The sequence below is a fragment of the Leucopleurus acutus genome, assembly GCF_964270905.1.
Source record: "Leucopleurus acutus genome assembly, chromosome: 3".
NCBI lineage: Eukaryota > Metazoa > Chordata > Mammalia > Artiodactyla > Delphinidae > Leucopleurus > Leucopleurus acutus.
In genome coordinates this window covers 79,072,529-79,098,614 of record NC_139145.1, presented here as the reverse complement: position 1 = coordinate 79,098,614, position 26,086 = coordinate 79,072,529, and positions in this window count along the sequence as shown.

Sequence of the window (26,086 nt, the reverse complement as noted above, 5' to 3'; positions counted from 1 at the left end):
GTTATATATATATATATATATATATATCTTATAACCAGTTACTTTTTTTGTTTTGTTTTGTTTTATAACCAGTTACTTTTATACCATATATTTAAAATGTTCCAACTTACTGCAATATTACTACACCCTAATATCCCATCTGCACAAGTAACAGATCTTACCTCATCTTATCTTTTTTTACAAGTAATTTATAAACATATTGGCTGCACTTTTGTTCAGATGACCGCTGATTTAAAAGTGCAGTTAGTATGCCCCATTCTTTTCCCTTTAACAGAATTTTGTCACTTCCTTGCCATTAGTTGTAGAATAACCTAACTTATTTTCCAGCCTCGGGTTTAAGATGTTAACTTCCTTACTTAATGTTGCCATCAGTGATCATAAGGTAGAAACTTTTTTTTTTTTTTTTTTTTTTTTTTGCGGTATGGGGGCTTCTCACTGTTGTGGCCTCTCCCACTGCGGAGCACAGGCTCCGGACGCACAGGCTCAGCGGCCATGGCTCACGGGCCCAGGCGCTCCGCGGCACGAGGGATCCTCCCGGACCGGAGCACGAACCCGCGTCCCCTGCATCGGCAGGCGGACTGTCAACCACAACGCCACCAGGGAAGCCCAGGTAGAAACTATTTTATCCCTGTCTACCAGTGCAGATATTTCAATCTAGGCAGAGCAACTTTATTGAGGATTTTGGGACTTTGGGGCCATTTCTAAACATCTCCCATAGTCCTGAGAGTGAAAATGTGTTTTTAACAGTACAAGATCAACAAAACACCGAAAAGTTAGCCTGCCAACATTTTTCTACTTGTTAGATTTGTATTTGATTGCTGCCTGGGGATACTGTATAAATTTCCTTAATTTATGCAAACAATGCTAAACAAATCACACAACAAAAACAATCATATTAGGGCTTCCCTGGTGACGCAGTGGTTGAGAGTCCGCCTGCCAATGCAGGGGACGTGGGTTCGTGCCCCGGCCCGGGAAGACCCCACATGCCGCGGAGCGGCTGGGCCCGTGAGCCATGGCCGCTGAGCCTGCGTGTCCGGAGCCTGTGCTCCGCAACGGGAGAGGCCACAACAGTGAGAGGCCCGCGTACCGCAAAAAAACAAACAAAAAGAAAAAACAATCATATTAATGATAAAATAAATTTTCTTGAGCACTGGCACTTGGAATCAATTTTTTATTACTGGATATATAAACGTATAGTTAAAGACGTATATAAGCACACATAGATTAATATTTGCTATTATTAGAAATATACTTTCTCATCCCAGAAGTTATATCCTTTGATTAAATGATAAGGTATCAGTCTGGTGGGAAAGGGATTCGGAAGTAGGTAAGTTTATCTACCCACAAGCTAGTCCACCTAGCAAAGTCTTGGTTCAAAAATGTACCTAAAAGGACATTAAGCAGAACAGAAGAAATTTATTACCACAAAGGTCCTATATGTAGAATATCTTTGAGTTTCTATCATAAGTCCTATTCTGATCACATTTTGAACACATATGATTTTACCCAATTTGAGGAGTCCAGATGTAACTTTTGTGAGAATGTTATACTTTTGAGGAATTTGTAACACACAAGGGGTCCTATGATGACTCTATATTTCTGTACGCCCAGGCCTGGGCTATTTTTTTATTGCCTACTTAGCCCAGAGAAACAGAAATAAAAGCTCAATAGATGTTTCCCTGACCAAAGGTACAGAATGGTACTACAAGGCTGCAGCAAACAAGTTTCCATACAAGTCTCTTCACAATTAAAGCCCAAGGGTAGCCAACATCACAGAGGTTTCTCAAATAACCTACAAATAGTCAGAAATATACCATCAGGTCTTTTCTGTTGTTTTTGTTCATTCTGGGCGAAAAAATAAACTAGCTTAAAATGACCACTTGCATACCCATAACTGTCTCTCTTCTTGGCTCCAGACCAGCATAGCCAGCTGCTGATTCAACACATACCTCAAAGTCAATGTACCCTTAAAATTTAATTCATGAGTTCTCCCACCCCACCCTGGCCCTCTCCCTGTGTCCACTATCTTATTAAATGACAGTCTCTGAAGTGGAAACCTGAGAGTCATAGTGATTTCTCCATTTCCCAAAACACCCACATCAAATTAAATCCATCCACTATACCATCTTCTCGCTCATTACCAAAGTCCAGGTCACCACTCAGTTTCATGTGGAAAATTATAATAACTGTCCCTTTTTGCTTGAAAAGCCTTCAATAGCTTCTACTGTTCCTAAGAAAATGCCTAAAACACTAACAAAACCTGTTGATGAAAAAATTGACAGTCAATGTAAGAAAGAAATGGAAAATTTTATTTGAGCCAACCTGAGGATTATAACCTGGAAAACAGTCTTTCAGAAAGCACTGAGGACTGCTCCATCCACTAGAAGTCAAAGAACAGTAACATAAGTTTTTGAGACAAAGGGTTATACATCAAAGTAACATACTGACAGTTTACATAATCCAACAAGGTGAGTAGTGGGTCATCCAGACCCCTTAGAGAATTGAGAAAGGAAGAGGATTGAGAAAGGAATGTTTTCTCCTTAGGAGTTACCTTGCTGGCTTCAGGAGGAAATTGTTTTTGGTTTTGAGTAGGCATTTCTGTATCTTCCAAGGGGCTCTAGTTAATGTATAACACAGATACACAATGCACACTAAAGGGGAGGGTGTAGTGGCTCAAATGGGCAGAGAGAATTTTATGTTTAAAAATTTTCTTGTCCTGCCTTAAAAATAATTTTGTTTCATCAAAACTAATAACCTTTGTGTCATCTGGCCCTTGCCTACCTCTCTAGCCACATTTTGTGCCATTCTAACTTTCTCTACTTCAGATACAGGATCCTTCTTCCTGTTCCTGTATTGTGCTAAGCTGACCCTTTGCATGTGCTGTCTCTTTGCCCCAAATGCTCTAGTGAACATTTTCTCTCTCCTTCCCTTAACTTGTAAGACTTACACATTCCTAAATGCCCATTAAACCAAAAGCCATTCCCTCAGACAAGAAATACCTCCCATGATTACACTCTGAGACTTTCAATTCTCGCTTCTCAGAGACCCTACTTAGTTGAATTTTTGAATTTAAGTGCTTAAGGTGTCTGTCTTCTGTTATACCTTTTCTATAAATGACTTGTGAGTAAATATATTAGGCTTTGCTGGGCATATGGTCTTTGTTCCAAATATTAAACTTTGCCCTTGAGAGAGAAAGCATCCATAGACAATAAGTAAACAAATGGGTGTGGCTCTGTTTCAACAGCTTTCAGCCATAGTTTGCTCATCCTCTCATTACATGGTGCAAACGCCATGAAGGTACTGGGTGTGTTTTGTTTCATTCACTGTTGTATCTCAGTACTCACTGCAATACCCACAGTGGTATTGGAGGAGGTAAATATATTATCAGTTATGAGGGTGTAACTGTATTTTCAGTTACGCTTCTAATCTACAAGACAAAAATTAAAAAGAAATTGTTTGACAAAGGAGGTTCCTCCTAAATGATCTAGTGATTATTCAGACTTGCTCTTGATATGCCTGAGTCTCATTAAAATTCAAAGCACAAAAGTTTAACTAATTAGTGAGGGTGCCTGTACCTGTCCAGAAGGTCCTTAAAGAGAACAGAAATGGGAACTAAAGAAAGGAACTCTGTTCCAATATTCTGTTTTCACCTAGCAGGAAAACTGACTGGAGCAACTAGAGAAATCTTCCTTTTTTAAACTACTGGACTGAACACAGAGATAGTAATTGTAAAAAGAACAGCTACAACAAAGAATCATAAAGACATTCACTCCAAAGGATGGCCAAAAACTTCAGTAGTAGTCATTAGGCACTTAAGCTTCACTTTAAAATTTTGTTTTGTTTTCCCAGAAGATAATAGTTTCTGGGATTACCAGTCAAGATGATGAATTGAGCTAACACAGGTATATCCATCTCTTCTCAATTAAGGCTGTTTGGGGGAAATATACAAACAAGCTTGAAGGTAAAGGAGGAAAATATCCATGTATCAGAAACCCAGCAAGGACCGAAGCTATGTGAACCATGGAGAAAGGGGACTAGATATATGCCCTAGGGGCTGAAGTTTTAAGCCAATCTTGAAAGACAACAGATTCAGAAGATCTTATTTCTCAAGTCAGGGAAATAGCTTGGCTCCCTCTATAAAACTGGGGTCTAGGAAATGGCTATTACTTAAGTGAATGGTGACTTGAAATTTTCTTTTCAGCCACCAAGTTCTAGCAGCTTGAAACGTGTGTGAACATGTGTGGAAAAAGAGAATGCCCTACCCACACCAAATAAGAACCATAGGACAAGCAGTGAGCAATGTTGGGGGTGGGGCACAGGCAGGCAGTGGCAGGTGGGGTGGTGTAAATTGACCCCACCCTTCAGTTACAGAGCCCTTAAACTGAGAAACAAACCGAAATATTGGTTCAGATCTGATGAAACCTATAGGGTCACTGGAAAAGGGAATGAGGAAATTCTCCAGAGTATACCTATGGAAGAAAACTACATATTAATAAAACAAAATAGAGTCCATAGAATCAATAAACTGGAAAATTTACAGTCAAAGAACTAGACAACAGAACAATTTGAAAGGGATTTTTGAAGTTAGTAGGTTTCTTTCTTTTTTTGTTATTTTTATTGGAGTAGAGTTTATTTACAATGTTGTGTTAGTTTCAGTATATGTGTATATATATATATATATATATATATACACATATATATGTATGTATATATACACACACAATGGAATATTACTCAGCCATATAAAAGAATGATATAACAGCATTTGCAGCAACATGGATGGACCTGGAGATTATCATACTAAGTGAAGTAAGTCAGAAAGAGAAAGACAAATGTTATATGATATTTCTTATATGTGGAATCTAAAAAAGGGATACAAAAATAAAATAAGTAGGTTTCAAGAGAGCAAAAATAGAATCCAAAAAAAGAGAATGTTATAAAAGGCAGGCAGATATAAAAAATAATCAAGGAAAAATAATATATAAAACATACTTATTTAAATAAAACATTCAATAACTACAACTGTAGAGATGCTGAAGAATAAATTACTATAATGAAATAAAAAATCACAAGTCACTCATAGAGTAGCAGAAAGTTATAAAGAAACAAACAGTATAAAAAAGAAGGTAAGAAAAAGAGAATAAGTAGAAATTCCAGAAGGAAATATTAGTGAGAATGGGAGAAAAATATACAGATAATTACAGAATAAAAATGTTTAATAATTGGAAATATAATTCTTCAGACCAAAAGTACTTTGGACTAAAAGAATTCCAAAGATGACTTTTTATACACTGACCTAGATGTAAAAATTATTAGCAAAAAATTCTTAACATTTTCCACATGGGGAAAAAAAGGCAATACTCAGAAATGGGTACCTGAGGACCACACCTGTCAGAATGAACACAGGTCCATTCAAACTGGATAGCAAATTCATCATCAAAACCAGAAATGAGATAACAATAAAATAATAATACTGTCAAAGTGCCAAGGAAATATGTATATCAGCCTAAAATCCCAACAAACAAGCATGAAAATAAAATGAAGATGTGTTCAGACATAAGATATGCCAAAGAATTTCTACACACTAATGTGCATGCACTGAAGGGATTACTAAAATATATATTCAGGAAGGATAAAAATTACTCCACAAATGGAGACTGAGAAAAAAAAGAGTATAAAAATAAACTTTACCCAACATCTAAGGAAGGAATGATACCAATTCTCTATAATCTCTTCCAGAAAATAGAAGCAGAGAGACTTGAGTTACTTTGTAACTCAATCTATGAGGCCAACATTACCCTAATTCCAAAAACAAAGATATTACAAAAAAATTAAAACTACAAACCACTCTCTCATGAACACATGAAGATGCCATCAGAAACCTACTAGAGCTAACCAATGAATTTGGCAAAGTTGCAGGATACAAAATTAATGCACAGAAATCTCTGGCGTTCCTATACACTAACAACGAAAGATCAGAAAGAGAAATTAAGGAAACAATCCCACTCACCATTGCAACAAAAAGAATAAAATACCTAGGAATAAACCTACCTAACGAGGCAAAAGACCTGCAGTCAGAAAACTATAAGACACTGATGAAAGAAATCAAAGATGACACAAACAGATGGAGAGATATACCATGTTCTTGGATTGGAAGAATCAATACTGTGAAAATGACTATACTACCCAAAGCAATCTACAGATTCGATGCAATCCCTATCAAATTACCAACGGCATTTTTTATAGAGCTAGAATAAAAAATCTTAAAATTTGTATGGTGACACAAAAGACCCCAAACAGCCAAAGCAATCTTGAGGGGAAAAAAATGGAGCTGGAGGAATCAGACTCCCTGACTTCAGACTATACTACAAAGCTACAGTCATCAAGACAATATGGTACTGGCACAAAAACAGAACTATAGATCAACGGAACAGGATAGAAAGCCCACAGATAAATCCACACATCTATGGTCAACTAATCTATGACAAAGGAGGCAAGGATATACAATGGAGAAAAGACAGTCTCTTCAATAAGTGGTGCTGGGAAAACTGAACAGCCACATGTAAAAGAATAAAATTAGAACACTTCCTAACACCATATACAAAAATAAACTCAAAATGGCTTAAAGACCTAAATATAAGACCGGACACTATAAAACTCTTAGAGGAAAACATAGGCAGAACATTCTTTGACATAAATCACAGCAAAATCTTTTTTGAGCCATCTCCTAGAGTAATGGAAATAAAAACAAAAATAAACAAATGGGACCTAATGAAACTTAAAAGCTTTTGCACAAAAAAGGAAACTATAAACGAGAAGAAAAGACAAACCTCAGAATGGGAGAACATATTTGCAAACGAATCAATGGACAAAGGATTAACCTCCAAAATATATAAACAGCTCATGCAGCTCAATATTAGAAAAACAAACAACCCAGTCAAAAAATGGGCAGAAGACCTAAATAGACATTTCTCCAAAGACATACAGATGGCCAAGAGGTACACGAAAAGCTGCTTGACATCACTAATTATTAGAGAAATGCCAATCAAAACTACAATGAGGTATCACCTCACATCAGTTAGAATGGGCATCATCAGAAAATCTACAAACAACAAATGCTAGAGAGGGTGTGGAGAAAAGGGAACCCTCTTGCACTGTTGGTGGGAATGTAAATTGATACAGCCGCTATGGAGAACAGTATGGAGGTTCCTTAAAAAACTAAAAATAGAATTACCATATGACACAGCAATCCCACTACTGGATGTATACCCAGAGAAAACCATAATTCAGAAAGACATATGCACCCCAATGTTCACTGCAGCACTATTTACAGTAGCCACGTCATGGAAGCAACCTAAATGCCCATCAACAGGCGAATGGGTAAAGAAGATGTGGTACATATATGCAATGGAATATTACTCAGCCATAAAAAGGAATGGAGTTGGTTCATTTGTAGAGACGTGGATGGACCTAGTGACTGTCATACAGAGTGAAGTCAGAAAGAGAAAAACAAATACTGTATATTAATGCATATATGTGGAATCTAGAAAAATGGTACAGGTGAACCAGTTTGCAAGGCAGAAATAGAGACATAGTTGTAGAGAACCAATATATGGACACCAAGGGGGGAAAGCAGGGGCAGGGGTGGTGGTGGGATGAACTGGGAGACTGGGATTGACATATATACACTAATATGTATAAAATAGATAACTAATAAGAAACTGTTGTATAAAAACTAAATAAAATAAAATTCATATTAAAAAAAAAAAGTATTACAACATGTGTAACAGCCAAAGAATTGGTATCCATCTCTTTAGTTCAGAGTTAACACATTTAGATTTTCTGGTGATATCTGCAATCTTATCTACATCACATACCATCTAAAGCTAGGGGAGCATCAGCTGAGCTAGATTCTTCAATAGATCAAACAATGTGTGGCATCCTCTAGAAAATAACATTGACATTTTTAACTGCTGTGAGACTCACCCCTAGCCAAAGTCAAATTCCTCCCTAAAGTGGGCCCAAAGCCACTGGGAGAAAGGGAGCTCTAGAAGAGAGATGGAGATGTCTATGTTAGTTGGTGCCATTTTCATCACTGATGTGATTCATGCCACCACCAATAATGCCGGCTGAACATAATCAGCTTCATCCCGAGCTAAGAAGGAACCAGAATCTGTATTGCTCTTGGCTTTCAGAGCCAACCAAAATTAGTGCTGCTTTCTCTATAGAATTAATCTGCAGAAGAATGAAGAAAGCTATTTGAAATAGTTTTATCACTATTCTAATAAACTGATGTATTGATACTTTAAAAAAAAGAAAGAAAAACTTAAACCCCATCCTTATTAGTAAAGAGCAGCTCCTACTTCTAGTTTCTCAAGCCAAAAGCATTAAGACTTATTCCTTAACGCCTCTAAACTCTAGACTTTGTAAAGAGCACCTACAAATCAATAATTTAAAAAATAGTCAATCAGAAAAGAGATGAAAAGTGGAAATCAGAACAGCCAATAAATTATGAAAAGTCATCCAACCTCACTAATAATATTGAAGAAATGAATTATTAACACAACAACATTTCACTTAATTTACTGAAATAGTAAAAACTGGTATGTCTGATAATATCAACTATTGGGAAGATCTGGGGAAAAAATGGTTCTCTCAGATATAGCTTGTAGAAGCATAAATGGATACAGTCACTTAGAGGATAATTTGGCACTCAGCAGTGAATTTAAGAACATGTGTACCACATGGCTCAATGCAGCATTTGCAATCTGAGTGCATACCTAATAGAACTCTTACACACGTATACAAAGAGACACACACAAAGAAGCATTTCTCCTTAACAGCAAAATTAAGGGAATAACCTCTGTGTGTACAAGTAGAGAAATGGATAAAAACATTCATATGTTAGGACATGATCTCAGGATGGAACATTATAAAGCAGAGAAACTATGGATACATCTCAAAAATATAATGCTGCAAGAAGTAAAATGATCTATACATCATCTTTTAATGTGTGGCAATTAAAAAATACACCAAAAATAATACTCTTGGATTGTTTGTGAATGCATTCCTCTATGGGTAAAATGGAATAAAATGATAAATACTAAATGTATGGTATTGGTTGCCTCTGGAGTTGAAGAAGAATAGGAATGTAGATGTTGGTAAAAGGAAAGGTTAGTCATATCTATAACAGCCATAGTATATAGTAATAATAATCTCCTTAGATTAAAAACATCTAGAAGCAAATATGAAGAAATGTCAACCACTATTAACTCTAGGTGTTGGATATATTATTGTTTGTAATTCTGTGTACATTATCCTCCTCAAAAAGTAAAAATAGTACCTTCTCTACATAAAATTTACTCTTGCTTTTGTATTCATTGAGCCTTAAGAAATAAGCATCCTTGACTATTATCAAGTTTTCCTTCTATCACATATGTATTTTTATGTGTACTCATTTCCCTATAGACGACAGATGTAAAAACAACACAAGGTGAATACTGAAGGTGAATGTAAAGCACAATAAAATGAATATTAAGATAGTGTAATTTATCTTAACTTACTGGTGTGAATCAGGCAGGTGTGAGAGAGAGGGGTGAGGGAGAGACCTAATCAATGATACATCTATATATGGGACATGGAAGGGCAGTTTCTTCCCCCTGATCGCTAAGTTTTCAAGGACAGCAGAATCTTCTACTGTGCTTTCAGTCTCAGTATCAGAGAAATTACTGAAGAGCACAGACTCAATAACCACAGGAAACGGTTGTGCTGTGCTTCTCTCTCACCCGTTCAGGGTCTATTTATGCACTAAGCGCTCTTCTGCAGAGATGGGCCCAGAAACCACAGATGGGAGATGACTCAGGAGAGCAGGATGGGCAAGAATTGCCGCATTTAAACTATGTGCTCAATCAGATCCCACAGTTCTCTCAGGCTGGAAGAGTAAACAAGCTTCTCCAGGAGCTAGCCTGTTGTCCATGAAGTAGGTTATTCTCATTAAGGTTTTCTATGTCAGTATAAAGGACCAAACACCAGCTGGAAATCAATACAACTGGTGTGCCAATCTGACATTGCTCGTTATGCAAACTCTAGCCTCCCTGGGCTCAGTTTTTTCTTTATAATGACAATTAGAAGAGCTGATACTCAGTCTGCAATCTATTCTCAAAATGACAAGAAGAGAGTTTTCATTTTGTTTCTGTTATTAATATACTGTGAGAGGAGGATACCATTTTATAGATCCTTGATAACAGACTGATGATAGATCAACATATGTATGTGTGTATACACACCTATATATGTAAGTATACATATACGCATGATTGAATGTGTGTGTATATATCTCTATTGTAAAATGGATGTAACAATGAATGATGTACCTTCTTTGGTAGAGTGTGATGACAACAAAATTAAGTAATAGTTAAAATGCTAGGGAACTATATTGAAATAGTACTTTTGGCTGGATTTTGTAGTATAAAAATTGGTCTGGAGTAATATTTGCTAATCAGAAATAGCTTAAAAACATGAAAACCGGTTTTTCAATTACAAAAATAAGCATTTCATTTTTATCAGCATCTTCACATTAATTATTCCTTTTACATGTGTTTCTTACCAATCACTTGAGAGAATTTTCCATTTGATTTCTGCTTTTTCATATGACTACAGAAAGTTTCATATTTCTCATGTTTCTCCAAGTTTCCCTTCCTTTCCTTCCCCCTCCACCCTAATTTTTCTCTCCTCCTTTACCAATATGTAGACTTAGCTATAGGAGATACTGGAAATACTTTTCTTCCAGCAGATTTCCTAGAATAAAAACGGCAGTATTCTGGACTCCTGAAACAAGATGTAATTCTTCGCTAAAATCTTTTACAAAAGTATGAAAAAGTTTATTTTGGATACCTATCTAGCTTCCCTTTATGTAATCCTGCTTTCTTTCCCTTGCTTTCTATCACAAATCAACTCTCAGGAATACGTTTGGTAAGTTCATTGATGGATATAATGGGTAAACAATATATAAAAGGGATAAATACATATGTTCACTGCAAGGGTTGATTCATCTGTTGCTAATATTCACCCACAGTAGTAACTTAAAAATAATTCTGCGCTTGTATCCATGCTCACTAGGATTTTAAGACATGAGTTACAATAACTCCTTCCACGGACATTGGCTGAAGTCATCCTCTCCCAACAGTGTTTGCATTCTTTCAAGGTAGCAATAAATGGTGTGTTAGACCCCTACTAGCTGATGGAGAAGATATTTGAGAGGAAAGAACTTTCTTAGGTTCTCCCATCCTTCCTAATCTTTTTAAAATTCTGGTTTCTTAAACACACAAATCTTTCCTAAAATAAATTAACTGTTTTTCGTTTCCATAAAATTAAATCACTAACTTAGTAAATATTCTTCCTAGCACCTTTATGTAAAAATAAAGATAGAAATCTCATAACTTGTAAGCCCAATATGACTGTCCTCCAAGTAAAGCAGCTGACAGGCTACTTCACCATCGTTCAGAGTTTTATATGTTAGCACTGGCATTTTTGACGTTTTTTGTCTGTCTTATAAACAGCTCCAGAAAAATACTGCTTTTAGTCTGACAAATACGCTATCCGAATGCTCCACATCATCTTCATAATTATCTGAGCCAATAAAGGGAAGCGAGTTTTAAGCAAAAATACCGCGGCATCACACATATGATGTGTTCAAGATGCAACCATATGTCAGGTTGTCTAACTGGAAAACCATGAGGTTATAGGGTTTATTAAATGTCCCTGTTCAGTGAGGCGTTCCCTGACCAACATGTCTCAAATAGCACCCAGGCAACCCTTACTATCCATCCTCGCTGGCACGTTTTGCTTTCTAACACAAATCACTATCTCCATAAATATTCCATTAACAAAATATATTATATTCACTTATACTATTAATTGTCTGTCTACTTGGTGAGAATATAAACTTGCATGACTAGAGCTCTGTGTTTTGTCTACTCTTGTAGCCACATAACCTAGAACATTAACAGTCAGAATAGGCTTGTGATAATTTTTTGTTAAATGGATGAGTCCCATCAACATTATTAAAGTATTATAGTCTGGCTCTTAGCAGAGAAGCCCTGGATCTCTCTGTTTCTCTTTCTCTGTTCTTATCAGGATTCTGGCAAAAATAAGGTAGTAATCAAGGCTGCTTCCTCCGGAATAAGCCCCAGACATTTCTTTTCATTCTTGGTCTTTCCTCTTCTCTGAAATGAAAGCCTGGCAGCTGGGTCCTGGCTTAACAGGCCTGGGCAGCTGACTTAGCTCCAGAGTATATGTGCACTTGAATGCTCCCTTCCTGTTTCTTCATTCCCATGTTTTTGACACTCGCAGGTGTGTTCTGGACTAGCTTTATGGTCTCCAATGATGGCTGATATTTAGGTGTTATTTTAGAAGGAAAAAACTGGTCATTATATTTTAATTTATTTAAGCCAAACGGAATACGGAAACAGAAGTCTTACCAAAAGTCCAGCATAAACATTGGGGTTCTCTCTGGCATTTAGAATGAAAGCCCAGGCAAGGATAATTTATAAATAGCTTAGGGTTATAAGTGTAAAAATATAGCATAAGAACACCAGAGATAGCTTTTTTGTCTGAACTTGGGTCAGGAAAAGCCCTCCAAAGTATTATTTAAGGCCATCGATGAAAAGACTGGTGGATCAACTAATTAAAATTTTAAATTTCTGAGGAGTAGGATGTATAATGAAAGCACGATTAGAAACCTGGGTAAAATACATCCATGAGCAAGTCTCAAAAAGATACACTGTGATCAATGGAAAATAAAATATGTTTCATCTCACTAATAATTGAATACATCAAACTAGGATAGCAGCGAAATATCAATCTTTTAAATCTTTACACATCCAGAAAATAATGATAAATTTCAATGCTGACTTTGATATAAAAAGGCACTCTCATAAACTCTTTTCTGGTCAGACTGTAAATTAATATTAGCTTTCCTAGAGGACAATATGTAAGTATGTATCCAAATTAAAATATGTGTATCGTCTGAATTTAATCTATAAAGAAATCACAGATAAGAACAAATATGTATATATATAAGAATGTGCACTGTAATATTGTTTACATGAAAAAAATGTGTGTAGCAACTTTCCAACAGCAGTAGTGGGTGGGTTAAAAATTAACTTAGTACTTTTATATAATCAGGTATCATTGCAGCCAATATAATGAACAACAAATGGACATGGAAAGATGTTCATGGTGTTGAATAAGCTATCAGCTTATAGTTTACACCTCTAGGTATGTTTATAGATGAATTAAAAAGTCTTGGTAAGGTATTTACAAATATGTACAGGAGCAGGACCCTACGGGGCTGTCCCAAGAAAAACTCCCCCCACACACACACCCATGTTCTCCACCTTCCTCTTGTCTGTAGAAAACTTTAGTCAAAAAATAAATTTAATCAAAGAAGTGAGAAAATGCAGAAGCAAAGGAAAGCAGGCAAACATGACTTAGCCATTAAACAAAGCTGAGGACCTTTAGTTCCTCCTCAAGGGCTCTAGATAATATTCTGAGCCATCTCCTTTGAGCTGTTTTACAGAGATTGAAATCCTCACCAGGTGAAAAAAGTTAACTCTATGATGAACAGACTGGAGCCATGACATAAGCTGCTCCATCTTACACAATTCCAAGAACAGGCCTCAAGGAAATGGGAACAAACCATCCCCAGAGTTGAAGATTAACTGTACCTAAAACAATCAAGATGACACTGATCAGACCACTGCATGACCGATTTCAAGATGACTGTCAGAGCTGACTATGTTGTTCTGCATGTAGCCTTCTCTCCCCACTTATATGCCCCCGAAACTCCCCTGTAAAAGCTCTTGCCCCCTGATGGGCAGTGAGGAGTTGATTCTATGGGACATGAGTCCACCTTCTCCCCAGGACTGCTGGCTTCCTCAATAAAGTGATCTTGCGTTTTACCCAATACTTTGTCTCTCAGTATTGGATTCTTGAGCGATGAGCAGCCAAACCTGAGTTTGGTGACAAATATACATGTATTAGTAATGGCTGTCTCTCAGTAAAAAGATCAGTGGTTGCCAGGGATTGGAGGGGGGAAGCGATAAATAGGTGGAGCACGAAGGATTTTCAGGGCAATGAAGATCCCCTGTATGATACTGTAATGGTGCATACATATCATTATACAGCTGTCAAAACCCACAGGACGTACACCACCAAGGGTGAACTCTAATGTAAACTCTGGACTTTGCATGATAATAATGTGTCGGTGTCAGTCCATCAATTGTAATAAATGTATCACTCTGATGGGGGAATGTTGATCGTGGAGAAGGCTATGTTATGTGTTAGGCAGGGATAGGTAGGAAGTCCCTGTATCTTCTCACTCAATTTTGCTGTGAATCTAAAACTGCTCACAAAAATAAATTCTATTGGTGATAATAATAATAATAATAATGGTTGTCTCTGAGGAGTAAAGTTATGGGGACTGGGAGAGAATTTAATTTTCCGTGTTGAATATTTTTGGTTTGACCTAACTTTTATATCAGACATTTATACTTTTAGATTTTAAAGGATATCTCCATTTTGAAAATATTATTAGCAGAAGAGGACAAAAGGCAGGTGATCTAAGTGAGAAACCAAATCCAGGAGCAGGTGAAAGCTGGCTGGTCCATGTGTTTCTTAATACTATTCTCATTTCATGCATGTCACCTAAATGTCAGAATCTGCTTCCCCTATATATGCCCTCATTAACATCCAGCAACCCTTTGTTTTCTGAGATTCCTGAACTATTTGCCTTTGTTTTGCACTAGATTTCATTCTTTCCCCCTCTCTCCCTCCAGCCAGCAGCTGCACAATGATTCAGACAGGAACAAAAGAGGTCTCCCCCGGGAGAGCCAAGACAAAGGGCAGCTCCCCTATGTCCAGGGAAGGGGGCTGCTAAATACACTGCAGTTTGGGAGCACTGGGCTTAGGAGGAATGAGCTTGTCAGTAGCTCTCTGATTGCCCACTTACAGTTAGGCTGGATTCTTTGAAACAATGAGGTCGTCTAGTCTCTAGAAGGTAAATCCTAATCATTCCTGAGCACACATGACATATTCCTTATATTATCCAGTGGATGTGAAAATTGGGCTATATCTTTTGGCGGTGTCTTTTATTTCCTAGAGATGTTTTTTTTTGTTCATGTTGTATTTCTAACTCTTCCTTCTATACTATATGCTATAGGTAGGTTTTTCTTGCAAAAAAAATAATAGCCCCAAAGTTACTTACAAATGTATTTCTATTCTTTTATCTTCAGATAAACAATCCTTTGAAAGTAAGCAAAAGAACTTCCCACTGTCATGTTTTTAGCTTTCGCTGTTCCTTAGTAGAGAAGCTTGACACAAACCCTTCAGTCAGACATTTAGGAACACAACATGAAATGAGGCTTGAGAAATCTGGCTACTGTTGAGAGATTATAAAGAACTACCATACAGTCCATTTTTTAAAAGTGGTGAGCTATAATATCTGGGGATGACAAATAAACTTCACAGTGAATATATCTGTAAAAACCATATAGAGGTATAATTATATACTTGTGGATTAATAAGAATACAGACGGGGACTGCTCTACTTAAACTGTCAACTTCTGGGCTTCCCTGGTGGCGCAGTGGTTGGGAGTCCGCCTGCCGATGCAGGGGACGCGGGTTCGTGCCCCGGTCTGGGAGGATCCCACGTGCCGTGGAGCGGCAGGGCCCGTGAGCCATGGCCACTGGGCCTGCGCGTCCGGAGCCTGTGCTCCGGGACGGGAAAGGCCACAGCGTTGAGAGGCCCGCGTACCGGAAAAAAAAAAAAAAAAAATTGTCAACTTCTACATTTTCATAAATACCAACCAAATTATATTCATTTTACTCTATCAGAAAAGGAGGTCAATCTGCCCACTTCCTAGAGATGGCATTAGCATTAGTGCCTGTAATTTCAGAATCTTTATAGATTTGCACATTGGTCCTTATCTCCAGAATACTACTCACAGTGGTTGGCTTAGTCTTGAGATGTTTTGCAAGCATTATTTGTCCTATCCTTTGTAACTCTTAGTAAAACAAAACAAAACAAAAAGACATACTCAGAAGATGTAAAGTTCTACTAAGAGGAGGCTTACAATCTCAACAGGAAAGAGAGCTGGTGAAAAAATAGCAAATATCTTCCATGTATATGGGGATAAATCTTTCAGTAGTGAGAATGACTCTTAAGGACAGCAAGCAAATCTTTGAACAAGTATGGGGCACTGTGCCTGTGCCACCAGTAATGGCAATAATGCCACAATCTCCCAATCTGTCTTCTGCTGTGTTTACCTCCACCCTCCATTCTCATTCTGAACACAGCAACAGACTGATCCCAACACAATAACACGTCACTCCCCTACTCAAAATCTTCCAGTGTCTTCTTTTCTCATTCAAAGATCTAATAACTGCCCCCCAGCCCCAGGTGCCCCATCTGGTACTTTTTGCCCCACCTAGTACTCGGCTTCCTCTTGCTCAAGCTGTTTCGCCACACTGGTGTCCTAACTATTCCAAGAACTCACTGGGCACACTCCCACCTCTGTGCCTTTGCACATAAGACTTCCTTTCCTTGGACCAATTTTGTTCCACATACACACATGGCTTGTTCCCTTACCTACTTTGAGCTTTTCCTCTGATATCATCTTTTCAAAGAGGCCTTGACATTCAGTCAAAACCATATTACTCCCTTCTTCCCCGTCTAACTCAGTGTATCCTCTCCACCTTCTTGCTTTAGTCTTCTCCACAGTGCTTACCAGCACATGGTAAATGATATACATTTACTCATCTATTTGGTTTCTCTCTCCTTCCTTTAGAAGTAATTTGCCTGAGGGTGAAATTCTGTCTGTTTTGCTTAGTCCTAGATACCTAGCACACAGTAAGTAGATACTCTATAAATATTTGTTAGAGGGATAAATATTTGTTGAATGAGTTAATTAATGAAGGATGAGTCAGCAATAAAGGAATATGATTTGTGAACTGGATTTTATGAGTAGAGCTAGAAGATAAAGGTCTATTTGAGCACCTATTAGCTTAATGATAATTTAAGAGAAGGCTACGGCTCTAAGGAAGAGCAGGCCACGTGGCGAAGGTCAAAGAACAGCAGAGATCATCTGGGGGTGTTTACCAAGCTTAATAGATTTTTCAGAGCAGACAAAACTACTCTATTATATATTTTTAAAGGCTAAAAATATATATTGGCTCAAGAATAACAACATCTGAAAATACTCAGCTTGAAAATATTGAGATGGAAATTCTCAGACTATTGTCAGTTGCCAGTCTCTAACCCACATCCAATCTACCAACAAAATCTAATTACTTCTTACCAGTTTCACCATTATCCCACCAGTCGAACCCACTACCATCGCTAGTTGAGATGTACATTAGCCTCCTAAATAAATCTGTGCTTGTACTTTTACATTCCTAAACTCAGCAGCCAGAGTGATAACACTTAGAAGCCTGAGCCCTCACCACGCCTAGAAGGACCTACATGATACAGAGCCTGACTGCAGCTCTGACTTCATTTTCATACCTTTTCCCCCTCCCTCACGGCCATTCAACACGCTAAACACAGCCATGCCTTAAGCTGTTCACACCCATGGTTTCCCTTCTCTGGAACATTAATCCTCCAGATATATACACAGTTAACACCCTCACTTTATTCATCACCTCACTCATGTTTTTGTTCAAATATCACCTCCTCGGAGAACTCTTTCCTGACCACCAAATGTAAAACTACAGCCCCTATCATTCTTTAGGTCATTCCATATTTTACTTTTATTTATAGTCATTCTCATTTCCTAACATTAAAGATACATCTCTTTCTATACTTTTATTGCTGTGGCCTCAATGGCCATGACTGTACCAAGTTCAGAGTAGATGCTCCAAAAATATTTATTGAAGGCATGAGTACTGAATGTAATTCATGGAGAACCAGCAAGGTGAAGTTCATTTTAGTCACTATTCATAGGAATAAATGAACTTTAAAAATGGATTTATAGGGCTTCCCTGGTGGCGCGGTGGTTGAGAGTCCGCCTGCCGATGCAGGGGACACGGGTTCGTGCCCCGGCCCGGGAAGACGCCACATGCCGGGGAGCGGCTGGGCCCGTGAGCCATGGCCGCTAAGCCTGCGCGTCCAGAGCCTGTGCTCCACAACGGGAGAGGCCGCGGCAGTGAGAGGCCCACGTACCGCAAAAAAAAAAAAAAAAAAGATTTATAGCTTTTCAGAGCCCAACATGGTCATAATTAGAAGACTTTTTCACATGCTTAGGTTCATGATGACTTCCCGCTCTATGGGAAAACACTCAGAACCACTATAAAAGTTACTGGAGCTTTCAATTCTGCAGGATTACTGAAGGGCCATATGGCAACGTACCTACTTTTTCCTCAGTCCTAGCTTAGACTAAGTAAAACTGACTCAACACAAGCAAACAAAACAAGCCAAAAAACTTCACATTCCAAATTAAACAGTCTCTCCTCATCTGTATTTAAAAACAACCTTGTTTGTGACCAAAATCTTATCCATGTGTTTCCAGAAAAATGTGCATTTATGAAAAGACAGAAATATTCAGGAGGAAATCAGGCATTTAAATCCCAAAATCTCCTTATAGGAAGCATTCTCTAATCTTATATAACTTACATAAAATGTTCCCCTAATCTCCTACTGTATAATGATGTCTTACATTTAAAGTAATAAAAAGGGAATTAAGTTGCATGTTTTCCATACTAATTTGGGTCTACTTAAAAAAAGGAATCAGAGAAATAGAATACTATACATATCTAATGTGTGTTCTTTCTTAAACTGCTGTTTTCCTATATTCTAACTTTTACAATAATAAAATAAATCTGCATATTCTTTCTCCCCAATCTGAATAAAAAGTTCTGTGCAAGTACTCAAGGAAACTTCTGTGACTGTAAAATGTCAAGATCTCATAAAGCATGTTTCCAAAGCAGAGACAGGCATTTCTGAATATGTTTGAACTAGGGCAGAAATGAAAACACCCAGATTCCCCAATCCTTATGCAACCTCTCTAGTCAGTGAGTGCTGCTGCTATTTTTCTATCACAAGCAGAATTTCCAATAGATTTTTCCCACTGGGAAAGAAGAGCAAAGACATCACTGTATATCAGGTAGCTGGCTCCAGCTACACTTGCATGGACTTTAATTGATAAACAGCTACATTGTTCATTTTACATAAAATTATTGATGATGCTTTTATGAGTACTCTTTAAAATAAATTGCAACGTATTGCCTGAATAGTAAAACATTTTCCACTCAAGTTCTTCTTCTGCTTTTAACCAAACATTCTTAGTATAATGTCAAAATAACAAGGTCTGTCATCATTCAGTTTTTACAGTATCACTTCTAATAAACAGGAACGTAAACAACATAAAATCCATAAGGCAAACATTTACACATTTGTCTTGACCACTTCAGGATATTCTTGGAAAATCAGGACAACACTGTGACTCTCAACTATTAATATAAACTGGTGAATTGACAGGTAGGCTGACATTGCCTATCCATAGAGCCTGAAGGGTTCAAGAACACCACTTGCAAATGTATTTTCCAAATTTTCATAGGTGCTTACTCCATGCCACGCCCAGTCGTAGGCATCAAGACTACACTACTGATTGAACAGACATGGCTACTGCACTCAAGGATTCCAAGCCATCACTGCATGACTTCTCATTACAATTACATGTAGAGACAGACAGACAGACAGACAGACAGACAGACAGACACACACACACACACACACCTCTCCACGCAGGTGTTTTTTGATCTTTTTCAAAGGAAAGAATTGGGCAGTTTCAAAGTCAATGCTTACTGCTCAGAAAAGCAGAGGTCATGAATGTTTCATTGATACATCTCAGATGTTATCTTTTATGAATGAAGTGTTTCTATGCAACTTGACTGTGAAAATTATCTGCCTACGGGAATTCAGAGAAAAATGAAAACTATTTTAAGTGGGTGTTTCCTGCATGAAAAAAGGATTATGATGCTGCATTGTCAATTTCAAAACTGCAGTTTTTGAAAAAGTCATGCCCACAACCACAGCAATGAAAATGCCATCAGTCATGTACTCTTCTTACACCATGAAACTTGGCCTGAAATTAATTTTTGGCTACATCTACATTTCTGATTAATTTTTCCAATGCAGAAAGTGTACACTCATGACATTTAAAGAAATGAACATTGACGCATATTGCCTCAACTTAGAGAAACAAGTAAGAGCAAATTTCATCATGTTATAATATATATAACAAAACAGTGTTTTTGTGTGAATGATCAATTAAAGGGTTTCCAAATGCATTTTACTTTTCTTTGATATGCATTCACAAACCCTGTTGACATTAATGAGAATTACTCAAGTGTATTGACAAAGAGTAGGCCTTTTGTGTATACTCATACACTGAAGCCATAAATTTTCATACTTTTAAAGAAACCCATTTGATTGTTTTAGTGTGAAGCTGAGTTAAAATCACTGGCACACATTGCACGAGGTAGAGAGAAAAATATGGTTAACAGGGAGAAAAGGTTCAAGGCATTAAGTACCTCAAGATACACTTCCGTAAATTATGAGTTTTCCTTAACCACCCAGGACAGGAACTGGTTCCTTAATTATTTTTTCTTACTAAATGAGAATTATGTTGTCACTGTGTGGAGAGAGGAAGGACCACAAGATGGTCTCAGTGGCTCTTTCCTGGCTGTCTGGCAAGAAACTGCAGCAGGAGAGACTGCCCATGGACTCAACTTTCCACAAGGTCTCCAGGTGCTGGAAGGAAGCTCCATCTGCAAGGCCCCTGTCTTGGTTTGCAAGACTCTTCTCATGCTTACAAAGACCTCCTCTTTATGCCCATCCTATAAAGAAATGGAGTGTAACGAGAGCTGGATATATCCAGCACATGGGCCTAAGTGCTCCTATCCATAAGACTATGAGACCATGTGAGATTTGGGCATCCCTGACCCCTCTACCAGTGACCCCAGCTGGTATCACGGGACAGTTGCCCAAGCCTTCCACTAACACCACCTGCCTCAGAATCTTTTTCCAGAGAATAGTTAATTTTTCTTGGTGAGTATTTTACAAGTTCATTAGATGAAAGTTCGTCTGTAAACAGAGAGAACTTTCAGTAGAAAAATAATTATACCTAACTTAGTTTTCTCCATCCTAGGAAATCAGAGGCTCTGCCACCTACATATTTTTAATCAGGACATAGGCTTCTAACAGAAGGAACAGTGAGAAGAGAAATTGGGGTGAGTGACAGCAAGCATAAAACTAAAAACTTACACATTTGCCGTTACATAGGATTTGCTTATTGCAGTTTTTAGCATCTTTGTGATGCAAATAGAAACAAAAAGATTGAATGCCAGGCAAGCTGTTGGAGAGAGTCTGGGACAGTCAACGTTATCTACAAATACTTTTGAGATAAATAAAATTACTTCAAATAAATATATCTGAACCCTTTAGAATGAATATCTCCTGTCCCATATTCAGAATTAAGATGAAATACTAATCAGCCTTTCAGGTTTTCTACTTAATTACTCAAAATCAAAACAAACGGCTAATCTTTGATTAAGCAGAATTCAGCCGAGCAGGATTTGACACTGATGCTTGAGCCACATGTCTGAAGACACCAAAGCCACAGCTCTCATCTAAAAAAATTCAGTATATTCATTTATTTCAGTGTGCCCATCTGGACAAATGACTGATGATCCTTCAGCTGCCATTTTAAATCACAGCATTTCACAGTACAGTGTGATGGCAGCGTACATCTTTTGATAGAGTTTTCTACTAGGAATACCTACCACAACTATGCAGTTCACAAGAAATGCAGAGGAAAGGTGTTGCTACATCCCAAGGCAGAGCGAAACTCTGATGCAACTATGTGAAAACCTGCCAGTACTTCATGATTCATTATTTTACTAACTACAAAATTAAGTCTTAGGACCTAAATGGCCATATGATGTTTTATGCATTTGGATTCTCCCTTCCGCACTACATACTAAAAACAGGAGAAAGTCTCTGCTGAAGGCATCTATAGATTCAGTACTTTGAGGCTGATGATGGCTACTTTGGGCTCCAATTGCTGTGGTGATACGTAGTGATCCCCAACCTTCTCAGCCATCTATGACTATTCTACTATCTGCTTTAATTACGAGCATGGAGAGGAATTACTTTTAGGAAGGTATGTGCTAAGAAACCGTTATTTCCTTTAGTTTCCAACATCTCAACAGTAATGCAATTTGCTGCAGTTGCCAGTTTCCCGAGACTGTAAGCAGAGAAACCTGGAAGATCATCACATCTGCAGGCATTTGAACCATGAAAAAGTTACTATGTAGCAAAGTGCTGAAGAATCTAAAGAGGTTGATAAATCCAAGGGACTTCTGCCCACATACAGACAGATAATGGCAGTGCAGTTTATTTCATCTACTAACTGAACTGAATGTATTAAAACTAGAAAGATTGTGGCCTTGAAGAGTCAGACACAACTGGGGAGACAAACTCACTCTGCTACTCATGGGTTAAATGACCTTGGGTTAACCAAAGATGCAGTTTTCTCACCTGCAAAATGTATGTAAGTGTATTTCTTTCATGAAGTTTTTTAAAAAAAATATGAGGGATAGGGATTCTGGCACTAGAGAAAGTGAAATAATTCTGTGCAATAAGTAAACTCAGACCCATTGAAGCTAAGTGAGAGATTGTTTACGATGGAGCCAGAGCAAGATCCCAGATCCCTATATGGGGTATAGTCCTCCCTGTAGTATACAGAACTACTGCGTGTGTGCATACGTGCGTGTGTGTGCATTTAATTCAGAGGACCTGAGGCTGGTGCCACTTCTACTTAGCCAAGATGGTTATCTCATCCCCAGCACCACTTCCTCCTTTCTCGGAATCTTTTGGATTCCCTTTGTCTTATAAGGAAACTTGAGATTGTCTTGGCTAGGAACACTGACACTTGATCCTGTTCTGAAACATGTATGCTTTTCTTTCTTGGACATCTCCACAGTGGGAAACCCTCCTGCCTATGGTGTCATGACTAAGCATCGCCATATTAACAATAAACAACTAATTTGGGTAATTTTGGTCAAGTCCCTTGGCTTCTGTAAGCCTTGTTTTCCTCATTCTTAGAACTCAGGGATTTTTTTTTTATAAAATCCATCATTAGCTGGAAAAATTTAATATTAATACACCATATCAAAATTTTCACTACAGGTGCATCAAAGAACTACATATAAAAGGAAAAAATATAAAATTTTTAAAATAAATCTAGGAGAATATTTTATAACCTTACACTTCAGGAGATCTTAAATAACAGTAGATACTCATAAGCCAAAAAAGAAAAGGTAGATATCTCTCCATGAAGAAACATATATATATATAAGGCCATAGACCCCATAAGCAAAGTCAAAAGATAAATAAAAGATTAGAGGAAAACACTTTAAACACCTACAATATCCCAAATAAACAAAAAAGTTCTAAAATGGATAAGCTACCCACTGTAAAAATGGACAAATGCTATGAAAAGGTGTTTTACATATAATAAAATGCTGAAGAATCACCATCTCAGTAATAGAGAAATATGCAAATTATAAAAACAAGTAAGTATCCAACTTTTGTCCAATAATTTGACAAGATCTTTAAAGACACAACATTCAGCCCTCGTAAAGGCATAGGAAAATATTTTCTCCCAGACACTCTTATTAAGCTTATAAATTATGACAAATTTTTGGGAAAAATCATCTGGAAATATCTATTAAACTTTAAAATTGCCTACCCTTTGCACCAAAAAACCTACTCTGGGAAAGTATCCAACTGAAATGAAAGTACAAGTACTTCAAGATAGGTAGATGGATGGATAGATGGATGGATAGACAGATAGATAGACAGATATAGATAGATTTATAGTAGCATTATAAGTAATACGAAAAAAACTGGGGACAGTCTGAAGTACCCATTTATAAAGAAATATTTTGATTAATTAGGTCATATCCATTTAAAAAATTCTCTGAGCTCTTAAAGAGGATTAGACAGATGTGTATGTATCAACTGGGAAAAAAGATTACTGTTGTTGAAAAAAATACAAGTTTATATATATATATTATTTGATCATGACATTGTTTTTAACTATATGCGTAAATGTATTTTATATTTTTATAAGCAAAGAATATAATAATGGAAATTTGGGGATTTGTACAAGTCAGTCCCTAAGGAATTCCCTTTGAGAGGTAGGCTTAAAAGAACAAAATGGGAACATATCTGTTTACAGCAGGCATTCCTATATTGTTTGGATTTTTGCTACAAGTGTGTAAGACTTTGAAACAAATAATTTGTAAAAAACACACACATAGTGTAGTAAGGACTTGAGCAGATATATGTGCAGAAGGCTAATGGAGCACAAGAGGAGCGATTCACATTTCTGGAGAAGTCAGGGAAGTTATCATACTGAAGGTAGCCTTTGAGCTGAATCCTAGGAAAACTTTAGGAATGTAACTTTCATTGGTTTATAATTTTGGAGCTATGGGATGCAGGCCTGACCCTCTCATTAACTCCTTTGATATTTTGATTTTACCTTCTAAATATCTCTCAAATATACCCCTTTCTGCAATCCAATAACTTTTAAGCATATATATATATATATATATGTACTCAAACTCACTCATAATAATCAAATTCAAATTCAAATGGTATATCACACATCCAATTCAGATTGGAAAAGTCTGATCATCAACATCAAAAAGTCTGAAGGTAACAGTGTTTGGATAAGAGATGAGGAAAAAAAGGCAATCATATCCTGTGGGTGGGAGCATAAATTGATACAAACTCTATGGAGGGCTGTTTGGCAAAATCTGGGGAATTTAAGATTTGATACTACATTCAATTTCTAGGAATGTATCCCACAAATATACTTACATAGGTATACAAATGCACATGGTCAAAAATATTTATGGCAGAACTCTTTGTATTAGCAAAGGGTTAGAAATAATGTAAATATCTATCCTTGTGAATAAGTTAAGTAAATTATATCCGTAACAGAATACTATCTAATCTAAAAAAGAAGAGGAAGGCAGAATTATCTACTGATGTACTACATAAAAAACAAAGAACAGTGTATTAGTCTAATTTTAAAATATATATATATGTATATCTATACTTATCTATTCCTAAGTACATACACAAATACCTACATATAAACATGTATACAGAAACATTTGTATAAACATAGACTCTCTCCCTGAATAGATTTATAACAACCTATTTACTGCTTAAAGAACTTCAGTAGCTTCTCACTACTTCCGAGGAAAAAAACAGTAAATTCTCTACCACATTTGCATGTTCTCTCATGTCTTGATAACTGATAAATATCAAATTAAGACACTACTCAGCAATCGTCTTTAAAGAATTTCAGATATATTCAATACATTGGAATATAGACACACCAATCTCCCGCAGACCTCTACTTCCCACACAGATTTGCTCTCTCCACCGCTATTCTGTTCTTTATTCATCCACCCTCTATCATGTCTACTTCTGATGACTAGACTTCTGAAAGACTGGTTTATAAACCAATAAACCATATAAAACTGCATCTTCATTAAACAAACCACAATCGCTATCATAATGTCTATTTTATTTTCTTACTGCTATGTATAACTATCTGAAATTAATGTGTTTAATATCCTCACTGGCCACTAGAATGCATGTTTCATAAGGGCAAGGACCGTATCTGCATTAGTGTATCCCCATTGCTTAGAACAGTGTCTAGCAGATGGTAGATGTTTCTTCTATCTTTACTGAATGAATAAATAGGAATAGACCAAATTTTTTTAAAGAACTATATAAAATAATTTGAGCAATGGAAAGAATAGAAGCAGGAAAAAATGAAGGCTAGAATGAGGTTTTTAGTGGGTGATGAAATAAAATTCATATTTTATGGCAAAACAAGAAAAATTTAAAGTTTTTCTTTGCCCATTTGGGACTCCTCCCTTCCCTTTAGTGTATATTGTGCATCCGCACTAACCAGATCTCCTGAGGAGATAACCTTCCTTCCAC